Source organism: Buteo buteo, chromosome 24 (genome assembly GCF_964188355.1).
Source record: "Buteo buteo chromosome 24, bButBut1.hap1.1, whole genome shotgun sequence".
Classification (NCBI taxonomy): Eukaryota; Metazoa; Chordata; class Aves; order Accipitriformes; family Accipitridae; genus Buteo; species Buteo buteo.
Genome location: NC_134194.1, coordinates 1,102,001 through 1,111,338, shown reverse-complemented (window position 1 = coordinate 1,111,338; position 9,338 = coordinate 1,102,001).

Sequence of the window (9,338 nt, the reverse complement as noted above, 5' to 3'; positions counted from 1 at the left end):
ATATCCCTGCAAATACATCCAAAGAGTGTTTACATATACAACCTAGGAGACTTTTTCTACATAATAATCCTCTTTCTGGTCTGCCTCAGTGATGGACTGGCACCCAGGCAGAGTTTAGGTCAAAGTATTAAGGAAAAAGCATTGCAAATACAGTTAACAGAAATCCCTCCAGCGAGATCATATTATAGGAACTTATATGGAATTAGGATGTTGGTTACATATTTAAGATAAGCTTAATTTTGCAGAATTCGTATGTGGTCCCATGAAATATAGTTTGGGAAAACAAAACTAAATTCATAGTCCCCCCCTTTCAAACAAAGGCTAGCTGGCAGGCAGTAATGGATTCATGTTTTCTTTCCCTGCAGAGTCTCCAGCTCTTTCTGATAAGCATGCAATGGAAGCGAGCAGTCAGATTTTAAGCCAATAGGAATATTTCTTTGGTGACTGACAGACGTAGCTCTAAGTATTTTTTTTTCTTTTAAAGCAGAAAAAAACATCACTTGTTTGTTTGTTTTATAAAAACAACCACCTCTACGACAAAGCTAATCATAATGGTGTGAGGGGACAGAATCCAGTTTGAAAGAGGGTGCAGGCAGAAGGCAAGCCCTGATCTGAAGGAGACAGCAGTCCAAAAAAGATGCAGAACTTGCAAGGGATGGGTCAGTTTCTCATCCCAAGGTTATTTAAGTGGGGTAATATTAAAAGCAGCAGGTGATGGAGAATAGCTTGTTGTTATCTGTTGGATCATCATGCTCAGATACCTGGGTCACGTAATGAAAGTTTCCCTGAATGCCTCTAATTAGGCACCCATTGTTTACCATATGTTTCAATTTTGCAAGGACAAGCATACACATAGTTTGCTCGCTGGGCACAGATTGCCTCCACTGTTCAAATGTACCCTCTGGAGACTATGCCCAGAGGACTTTGCAAATCTCTGGCATGATATCCCTCCATACAGGAGGAAAGTAACAACTTTGTGAGGTGACAATTGAGAAGAAATCTATGTGAATATCTGTTATGGATTTTCATTAGGTGTATGCTCATTTTGTCAATGTCTATCCCAGTATTCAATTACTAATACAGGCTTTAAAAACAGGAGGGCATCACTTCAGGGATAATGAAATTTCATGAGGAGAAAGAATATTGGCTTTAAAGGTCTAAAAACACTGAGACACTGTTTTCAGACCAGCTGTGCAAATCCAGGTTATGATTTCCAATCACAGCCTTTGACAACCCTGATTATGTTGATTGGATTTTGTTACATTTCTGCAATACTCTGGTATTAGATTATATTTTAAAAAATAGAAAGACATAAGGAGAGGGGTTTGCCTACCTGAAACCACATGGAGAGGAAGACTACTGCCTAATGGCTTTTAATCCAAGCCTATGTAAATTTTAGACTGGATGATCTATGACATAATGAGATCTGTCAAGCACAAGTCATCACACTGTAACTGAAATGTGAATAGACATTCACATTACCTAGCATGCAGCAGATAGATATTGCTATTAGAGATGAGAGGGGAGAGGTGACAAAAATGTCCCATTCCATGGTGAGCAGTGGTCACATTTCATTGTAATGTGAGCGAGAATCATTTGGCACTTTAATCAAAGCAGCATCTCCCATTCTGAGAACAGATAACTATGGCAAGAGAGGCTGCAGGATGACCTGTAGTCTTCTGTGTATCTCATTATTGAGAATTGCCTTGTAGTGTTGAAAGCAGAAGTGCATGTGGAAGGGTAAGGAGAGAAGCAGAAGGCAGATACTGTTTGGGGGTATCTACTTCTGGTTAGTACTTCAACATCTCATACCCTAGCATAAATGACAAATGGCATTCATTTCAGTTCCCTTCTTTGGAAAACCATCCTTTCTATTCTGCCTGCATTGATAATCTGAGCACATAATTTAGACAGTGTTTTCCAGTATCCTGCATCCCTTCTCTCTCCCTCCAAACTATTCCACAGAAGTGGCTCTGTGTCTTTGTCTTCTCCAGACACCTTATTCTGCAGAAATATACAAAAGCAAGAATTTATTTTCAAAAAACCTAACAACTCTGGCATAACATTTGGAACAAACTAAGTCATAATACTGATTCTTTTTTTCTTCACTTTTGTTCTTTATGGGTCTGAGTTAGTTCTCCTCCTCCTGTTTTTTTCTGCTGCTGTTATTCTCACCTTTTTATTCCACCAGAAATGGAAATGAAAATGAAAAAGGGAAGAGACTATTTGTCTATGCTTTAGTTTTAGACTTTGAAGACTTGCACATGTATACGGATCTGAACATTCAGGTTGAGGGACAGTTTATTGGTGTGGAATAAGTGCCAGCTCTAAGCCTCAAACTTGCAAAACTGACTGATCCTTTCTCAGGCAGCCCTGAAAACAGCCTTGCTCTGCAATGGTAAATAAAGCAGTAGAGTTAATGCACAAACTTGGTCCTCCAAGAGGCACACCTGATTTCTGTATCTGAGGAGTAACTCCATTCTTTTGCCCCCTACAATTGGTTCTATTAGTGATGAACCTGTGGAAGAGACGGATACATATAATACGACTTTATAATAAAATATGCAGGAACAATAAAGTCCACAAATACTTAGCTCTCTTTGTAGAAGTGATTTGACAAGATTAAACTTCTTGTTATGCTATTCCCCAGTGAACAGTCCACTTAATATTTGACTAAGCATTATTAAGAATCAAAGACAACCAGAAAATAGCCCCTAATTCACTTCAGAAAGAATGAGAGCGCGTTCAGATTGACTTGCACTTATTTCAAAGCTCCTATCCCCCAACTTCATCAAAGAGATATTTAATCTCTTAGACCATCATTTATTCATGCTGATAGCACATACAGGAAGCTGGAGCTAAGGGAAGGAGCCAGTGGCACGTACAGTGCTCATTATTAGATGGATGACTTTCAAATCCTATTACTGAGCGTGGGGCTCCAGCTAGTGAAAGCAGTCATTTTTCTCTCAGGGTCTCCAAAATGCATCTTTAAACCAGTAAAGTGACAGCCACCCTCAGTCTACTGTCTGAACATATATAATTAGGAAAACTTCTTACATAGAGTGAAATAACTCAGCAGTTCAGAGACCCAGCTCACCCTTCCTTGTGCAGCTCAAGTCCTGTGGGGGATGAAAGGAGAACGCCATGAAAAGCGAGTAATGCTCCAGAGGAGAGGTGGTCCATGGAAGAGGTCTGCATAAGAGTCCCTTTGCCGCCTGACGGATGACAACCCTGGGGGGTGAAGATGAAATACAGACAGACCCACTGGCTGGGCCCCTCTGCAGTGTTGGGGCTGGTTTGGCCATGGCCCCTCTCCCTTGCAGAGGACAAGGATGGGGCTATGCAGCACCACCAAAACCCTGGGTATCAGCAAGCAGTTCTCCATGCTCCGTGCTTACTGTCCAGACAGATGGAGTTCAGCCCTGAGCAACCTCAAAGGTAACAAAATCCAGTTCCTAGTGCTTAAAACTCTCTAAAACTACAATCTTTTTGTCCAGCTCCTACTGATGCTGCCACAGCAGTTCATTGCCAGCCCTCATGAAAGCAGCTCTCTTCTGCTCCTTTTGCCTTCAGCCTCTATGGACTTAGACTATAAAATAACCGACAAATCATACCACAGTCTCTGATTTAAGCAATTTTTTAATACTCAGAGATTCATTTTTGTGCCAATTCAGTTCAAAACCATTTTTACTTCCCACTAAACAGAAATAAAAAGGTCATGCTGGAAGCACTATTTTGATATTCCCTAAATGAGATATGCCCCATGGAGCCAGCACATGAAGTTAAACGCATCCCGTTACCTTTCTCAGCTGTCACTGTGCAAGTTGTGAACCTCTGAGGTTCCCCTGTGCAAGGCACACGCGGTGGGCTGGAAGCTCATGAGCGGCTCATCAGGGTGAAATGCCAGAAAAACAAAGTTTTGCAGGACGGACATACTTTCATGACGCATTTCTGTTCACTGGAACATTCCAATGAAATGAACTTTGCCACAAAGTTCTTGACCTGCTCTATCCACAAGCAGACATAATCTGTTGGAAGAATAAAGTCTATCACAAAATCAATGCTACATTTTTCTGCACTTAGTTTATCTCTTTCATTGATTACACCACTAAAAACTGTTGAAGCACAGCTACAAGAAAAGATCTAAACATTGAAGAAGTTATAAATCCATGTAGTAAAGATAACGTTCCAGATCCTAGATGTCAAACTGTGTTGTTTTGTAAAAGCTCTAACATTAACTAAAATATTAAGTTCTGTGGGGGTTTTTTGTGCAGTGCAAAAACCTGCTTTTGGTTATAGCATATTATATGTAATTACTCCACAAACAGTAATTAAGTTAAGCTAAAAATCATTTTATCATTTTATAATTAAGCAGCATCCAAAATTCTGGAGATTAAAACAGTTTTGAATAAAGCCTAGCTTACAGGATTAGATGATTATAATATGCCATGATTATAATGCCAAACTTTCTATGACTTCATAGAAAAGGGTGGGGAAAATCCAATTTAAAACTGCTTTGCCAGAGAAACTAAAACCAGTGCATTTCTTGTGTTAGAAAAAGCAAGAAGTATTAGTATTTTAACAGTTAATTGAGCTGGTATCTGTAAAACTAGCACAGAATGGTATTTTTGCAATTACTATATGAAAACCTAAAAGATCCAAAGGCAGTTTAGTACAGGGGAAAAAAAAAAAAAATATCACTGTATATTTATCACAAACCTCCACCTTCCAGTGCACATAAGTCTCTTGTTTGGAAGTTTGCTCAGATCATATCTGAAGACCCTCTCTTTTGAGGTTATTTTTCTAGCAGTCCGGAACAAAGAAAGCTGCAACAGGCAACTATAAACACTCGTATGACTGTGCTCATCAGTCCCAAGAGAGGAAAAAATACCTCCCGGTTTGCAAGCCCAGCAAACAGCAGGTACCTGACACCCCTGCTTCACTATGCCGCGAGTCAGGTCTCAAAAAACCTTTCTGAGTTTCCTAACATACATAATCGGTTATGCATGCTCTCTTGAAAGGAAAGACAAACAGATGTCACCCCTATGTGCCAGTAGATACCTTTTTCCACATTTTTAAATTAATATGAGATTCAATTCAGTATATAGCTGATAAAAAGTTCACAAGTATTCCTGGAACCACCACTGCCTATGTGGCTAAGAGTTACTAAATTACCCTAATACTAATAAGCAAAATAAAAGCTGGTTAAAGTAACCACAAGATTTTGCAGAGCAATCTGCATAAATTCCTCAAGACAAATTCCTGCCTCAGTAACTGCAGTTAAGCATTCTGGATTAGATTTATTTTATGTTCTATCATCATAATCACAGCTACATGGCTGCAATCCACCAAAACAAAGATATTCCAGGGTGGGGAATCTATGTATCTGCAAGTTTCATAATTGCCTTTTTATTGGACTCCTATAGTTTCTAGAATTTCTTAAAAAATGGATATTAACATAATGTTCATAAAGAATATTAATAGGTTACAGCAGAGCAATCAGGGTACCTAGCAGCCTTGAAACATACCACAGAGCATTCAAATTAAAGATGGCATTTGCAGGGATGACAATGCTGTAAAACCAGGCACCAAATCGCCCCATCAGTCCCACAAAATGCAGCTCTGAACCACTTCCATGGCATATAACTCCACAGAGCTATATCTAAGACTTTACTGAAAACAAAGGTATAAACATAACAGTTTGATCACAATTTCAGCTTCACAAAATCATTTATCTTTGTTGATTCTTCATAATTATCTCACAGTTGCCAAAAGCACATCCAAGTGCGATCAGTAGTACACCCTACATTAAACACTGCCTGCAGATGTAATGCCTAATTTCTCTTTGTAGATGTTCTAGACATGACACAAAGCAAAGAGCACTGCCTGGGTTTTCTTTCTTGAAAGAAAGACCAAACTGAAAAGTTCTGATCCCATCTAAAAATAATGACAGTTTTTAGGTTCACTGGGTTCTCCCTGCTATAAATCAAGCTTGCAGATTTCCGCTAGCAAAAACTATGTCAAAAGAACAGACCAAAGAAAATTTTGTAGGACTAGTTGGCAGAGAATGAAAATACTGGGAAATTCCACTTTTCTTAAAGTGGAAACATTCAAACAGCGTAAGAGACTGCACGGCAAACCTGAGAGGTTCAACATCCTTTTTATAATTGGAGAAAGAGGAGAGGATGAACCTGGAGAAACCTCGGCTGCACAGATTATAAACTTCTCTGTGCCTTTTTCTGTTTCCTAGCACAGTGAATAGCAGGCATATGCATCAATATAAATCAGCACTATCTATCTGTTAAGGTAAACATCTACTGTAAATGTACTGTGACAGTCACAGCCTTTGACTTTAGGATTTCAAACATTTTAGCCACTGTGTATTTGTAATTCTTCATTCATCTATTTCTGACCAAACCTGCCCCCCTCCCCCCACATGTATTTTCTTAAGAGACTCCTAATATTCATACCAATTAATGCATGAATTCTAGCAGGTCAGTTGCTTCTCTTTCCCCCTGGGAATGATACATTCAATTACTGCCAGCAGCTGTACGTAAGTAGGGGAGCAAAACACAAATTCTTTTTATTTCCGCTCCACACCTCGCTGAGTATTTTCAACTAATTTTTTTTTTTCAGAGGTTTTTGTGTTAAAAAAACCTATTCATTCCCATCCTATGCATTACACTGTGCATTTTAAAAAATAATTTGAATTACACTGGAATGTTTCTGTCTCTAACAACCTAGTGAGCAACAGCAGCCTATTCTTTGGACATCTGTTATTGCAGGGAGGCCTGCACAGAGAGATGAAGCATTCAGATCATGCATCACCGCCAGGTCATGCAGAAGTGTTTCAAAGCATGAGGGCATAATTTGCACAAATGCGGATCCTTGGGAGTTTAGTGCCCGATCTAAGAGCAGCTAAATGATTATCAAAACGTAATAGCCTGTCTTTAAAGTTCCTGGTGCTTAGAATAACACTGAAATCAGCCACCGACCTCATTTCGGTTCAGAAGCTAGTGGAGCCCCTATCGCAATGAAGAAATTGTGCCTCAGGGAGATGATGTGCTATTCTCTTGAATCCACACAGAATTAAGTCGTATTTGCACTGAATGCATCTAGACTTTTGTATGTGAAAACTCTTGGGCAGCCTGGGACCTTGAAAAATTTCACCCTTGTGTTCAATGTCACATTTTAACTTCTCACACCAAGCTCCTGGTCCTACTCCATGTCAAAATGAACATAGAGAACTTCCACGGACACAAAGTCAGAACACAGAAGAATATGCTGTGAGCTTAATGCAGGGTTAATGGAAGCCCATTAACCAAAGAAACCTTTCCATTTCCTCCGGTGGGCATGACAGTTACAGAATCGTTTGGGCTGCAGGGGACCTCAGGAACTCTTTAGCCCTATCTTCTGCTCAAGGAAAGGTAAATGCCGAGTTCTGGCCAGGTTGCTTAGGGCAGCTGGGTCTTGAAAGCTATCACAAGCAGACTCCAGGAGGCCCCTGGGCCAGCTTTCAGTTATCCTTATAGTCAAAATCTGATCCTCTAGAACAGCCCCTCCTTCACTTTATGGCTGTCATCTCTCCTTCTCCCTCTGTGCATCTGCACAGAGACCCTGGCTTCAGCATCTTTGACATCTTCACAGTTACTGGAAGGCTGCTGTTATATCCCCCTGAAGTCCTCTCCTCTAGGCTAAAAAAGCCCAATTCCCTCAGCTTCTCCTCGCAGGAAAAGCGCTCCAATCGCCTCGGAACATTGGCATGTACACAGCTTATTACACTTCTGATTTGCTTTCCTAATAATCTGTTGCTCAGCCAACTTCATTCTATAGCCTTACAACTTGGAGGCGGTGGAGCATGCTAGCACTTTTTTTTCTTGCCTTTTTTGAAAAATCAACAAGGTCCCACTGTGGTGTTTGCATAAATTACCATGTCTTCATGGAAAAGGTTTCAGAGAGTTATTTCAAAATGGCAGGTTCCGGGCTTTCCAGAAATCTGCACCAATATATTTCTTTATGCCCTGAATGGGATGGGGTCATATGCTTCGCTGACATAAGCTGTCATAGCACCATTACTCTTATGGAATTTCATTATTTTTTACTCCAGCTAAGGATTAGACCAACAGTTTCTCGTAGGAGGCTAGCCAGCATTTCAAATCACAGTCTTGTTATTTTGGCAGCTTATCTCTGTGTACAGAAACCAATTATTGCTGGAATGCATTCATTTTCTGTTCAGCTTTATTTTAAAGATTTAGCAACCCCTTCTTTGCACTGCTGTTCCTAGATTACTTAAAGAACACCATAGCAGAATAATCAGAAAGGATCACATTGATAAAGAAAAAACAGTGGGCATTTTCTTTTAAGCATTAGCACACAAAAATCCTTACTTAAATACCTAAGGACACACAAGTCATCTGCTTACATGCACTAAACAAGAAAATCCCACATTCCTCAACAATGTTTCTTCAAGTCTCTGTTCTCCTAAAAATCCCCCAGCCCAGACCTCTGGAAATGCAGAGCTTCAAAGAGATTGCAGAAATGGAAAGGAAGGAGCAGTTCACACCGGCAGAGAGATTAACCAGACCACCTGAACCACAGAGCCAGTCACAGGTGAAGAATGGTTAAATAACCTAGTTTTCATTCATGCTCAAGGTACGTCTAAGTTTATTCCCTGAACACTTAGGCAAAAGCCATGGCCATCATGGCAGAGAAACAAAATCAAACCCAAAGGAAAGAGTTTGAGAGGTTATAAGCTTTGTCCTCCTCTTATCATTCATTTTCATATTTGGGGAAAGGAAAGCAAGGTCTAAATAGCATTTGCAAAAGTTTCATCTCTCTAATAATTTTATCAGTCTGCCACTTTCTTAATATAATAGAATTTCCTTTTTCTCTGTACTTCTGTGAAGTCTGAGATATCATACCCAGTGCGACTGAACAACAGAATTAAATATCAGCTGAGCTCAGTTAGTTCAGTTGCACAGTCTCTTTCCTTCCCAAGAAATTCATTTTTTTCTGGAACTTTTCATTTTCAACTCAATCAGAGTTGAAGCAAAGGCGCAGAATGTTTTTAACCCATCTTGGATGGAAAGTAAGTAAAAGCCATGCTATGCACAGGCAATGTTAATGCAGAATTTTAGGAATGTTTGTTTCAGCAGCTGCTATTTGAAAAAAGGTCCAGAAAACCAGTTCCTATTTTGACCTTTGTCCCAAGCTCCCAAGATGAACTTGCATTCTTCTTTCTTGCCTCTTCTCTCTGGCTTCTGTGGTAAAGTGGGTGCCGAGTACTTTGGGAAGACCAAGCTCTCTCTGTGCTCCTTCAGAGGGCAAATGGGCAGGTC